This window comes from Lipotes vexillifer, unplaced genomic scaffold (assembly GCF_000442215.2).
Source record: "Lipotes vexillifer unplaced genomic scaffold, Lipotes_vexillifer_v1.1 scaffold1681, whole genome shotgun sequence".
In the NCBI taxonomy this organism is placed as follows: domain Eukaryota; kingdom Metazoa; phylum Chordata; class Mammalia; order Artiodactyla; family Lipotidae; genus Lipotes; species Lipotes vexillifer.
In genome coordinates, this window is record NW_006793589.1 from 392864 (window position 1) to 396164 (window position 3301).

Genomic DNA, 3301 nt, shown 5'->3' on the forward strand with positions numbered 1-3301 from the left:
AAACAATGTGCAATCTGATACTGTAGTAATAGTGCAATCGTGAGCAGGGAGTCTTTTTCTTATAGTTTGCAGATGATGAAGGACAGACTTAGAAGCATTTGGGTCAAAGTAAAGTTAATACCTATGAGGATTATTATATGAAATAATTTTTACTTAACTTTGTTATTCATTGTATTCATTGTCATAGAAAATGAAAATTAATTGAAATCCTATAAACAGAAACATAAGCTGTTTTTTACAGTTAAAAACAATTGCATTGAAACATGATTAATGGGCTAGTGAAAGCAGTTGTCAAACAAAAATTTATAACTGACAGACAACAAAAGAATCTCATATTTATATTTCATATCATATAAATTAGGATTTATGATTTTATAGTATATCTCAGACTTTAAAACCAAAATAAAAACTCAAATTCCAATTACTTAAAAGAATAATTAATAAAAATGGATAAAGCAGAAAAGCACTTTCTGATATCAAATATGGGCCATCTTGTTTTAAAACCACATTAGTCAAAATTATTCTTTGAATATATGTACCCCTTTCTCTTCATATTAAATATAATTGTACATATGTCACTCAATCATAATTTTGTGGGTGATGATTTTATAATAGGCCATAACTTGTTGAAATTCAAAGAAGACACCTTGTGGCTAGAAAAAGAAAAATCAACTTCAAGGAAAAGCAGATGGGGTCAAGGTAAATACAAAACTGGTAAGGAAAAGACATTCCAAGATATGTAAACTTCTGTAATCCCTTTGGTCCTTATTTTCCTTATTTGTGACATATATAATGTTTCCTATCTATCAGATCTGTGATTCTACAAGAAGTGAACTGATAGAGTCCAGGAGATCCAAGTAACAACTGCAAGATGAAGTTTGCTCAATATTAAAAGGAATAAGAGCGTTCCAGACAAAGGCTGAAGAAATAAAACTCACAGAAAGTGACTGAGGTGAATGGGGTGGAAGGCAGTGGGGGAGGAATTTGGAGGCAGTTATAGGTGAAAAGATATTCTGTGCTTGGGATCTTGGGCCAAGTTAAATTAGGTAATTGCAAAAAAATGCAAGTAGATAATTGGAGTGTGGTTTAGGCCTGGAATCCTTTGGGATTATAGGGAAAGTCCCAAGAGCCACCAAGAACAATGAGGTGGCAATAGAGCTGAAATTGAGGCAGAAAAAAGCCTGAAAAGGAAATTTGGAGAGAGGCAAATTGTCATTGGTGGCTAAAATGTAGCGTGAGAGCTAATATATAGTTGATACTCAGTAATACATTGCCCAATTTCTTTTATACATATATATATATATATATATATATATATATATACCATTTATACAATCAGATGACAGTAATTACAAAGATTTGGCATTCATTCTTCCAAGTTACATTCTGTAACTAAGTTATTTTCTTCTTAGGAAAGTTACAGAGGTACCTAAAAGATGATGCAGATCTAAGAAGGAGAAATTCAAACTTAAAAATATTTATTGGACTAATATACTACCAAATGTAAAACCGATAGCTAGTGGAAAGCAGCTGCATAGCACAGGGAGATCAGCTCGATGCTTTGTGACCACCTAGAGGGGTGGGATAGGGAGGGTGGGAGGGAGACACAAGAGGGAGGAGATATGGGGATATATGTATATGGGTAGCTGATTCACTTTGTTATAAAGCAGAAACTAACACACCACTGTAAAGCAATTATACTCCAATAAAGATGTTTAAAACAAATACATTTATTGGATTTCTGCCTTGTTAATGGCATTAGATACTGGAACAAGGAGAAAACACTGTAATAGAAGAATATTTTGTTTATGCAAAGTTTTACAAAAGCTCATTATCTGTCATATGATGAACATTTAATAAATGTTGATAGGGATGACAATGATGATTGGATAATAAACAAGAAGGCTTAGATGATAATTTCAGTTCTGCTAGTTACCAGTTATGGTTTTCTTCTGAAAGTCATTAACCTCTCTTTAATCTTAGTTTCCACCTTTAATTAAATCATAAAGAAAAATACCTCTTGTACACACCTATTGGATGGGATTTTTGAGAAGAGAGAAGACAATGAATCTCTTCTCTCTATCTATCCATCTATCTATCATTGCTTTTTGTAAACTCTAAAAATCATAAGAATCCATATGGCTAAGGCAAAGTCTTGTCTGTACACAGACAGTAAGCTAAAAATTGAGATATAACGCATGTACAAGGGCTACAAACACATACAAAATGTTGATGATACAATGACAGAATACAACAAATGCTGTAAGAAAAGTACAGTTTTATTTTCATTAACACATTAATGAAGGATTATAATACGATATTAGCACCAATTGACTCAGTAGACTTAATGGAATGGATCAGAGTAGATAAAACTGAGTTAAAGAAAGGGTGTAAATGTTACATAAAGCATATCTGCAGTTGCAGCCTTAACACTGTACTTAGTCACTTCCATCCTCCACTCCTGACCTTTCATGTAGATGCAGTTTTAAACCATCAGACTCTTGAAAACCTAACATACATTTCAGCCTAATAGTACCCATCAATAACTAAAAGAACTTTTGAAACTTTGTAAAGAAAATGTCAAAAACTGCTACTGATTCTAACAGCAGAATATGAGGTATCCTGTAGAAGACGAAGAGTGGCTTACAGTGGTATAGAGAAAATAATAATACAATGTATATTGGGTTGAATAGAGAAGAAACCACAGAGAAGTTAAAGTTAAATTTTAGGGAAACCACAAAACGATTAGATTATAGAATCCTCTCCCTGGGGAAGTAAAAGAAACCTTGTGACTACTAAAACTACATCAGGGGAAATGAAAGGGTGGAGACAATACAGGAATTCTATACCAGAGGGGAGGGGAGAGATGGATGACCTTTGATTTTTTTTTTTCTGTAGCATTCTTGGACACCAAACTGCTCGGGAGACAGCACTATTTTTCCGAATTAACTGTAAATAAATCAGAACCATATGTATTACAATTTCACATTCTGAAAATGACCCTGGTCATCCCTAATGGGGTGGGGAAAGTTACTCATTAAATTCCAGATATTTTCAATTTAGCAAGCTCTGTACAAAGGGCACGAGAATAGGTGTAGCCAGTTAACATCAAGACTAAAAGAGATAAATCTCTGCAAACAGGCATCTGAGGCTGTCTCTCTCCACTGCTTCCTTATCTGTACCTTAACAAGTCATCTCCTTCGGGCAAAATATATTCTCACATGACAGAAACAAATTCTGACACAAAATGTTCTGTATTGATTTCTGGGATTCTGTTGTGGCTTTTTTTTTGCCGATTTCT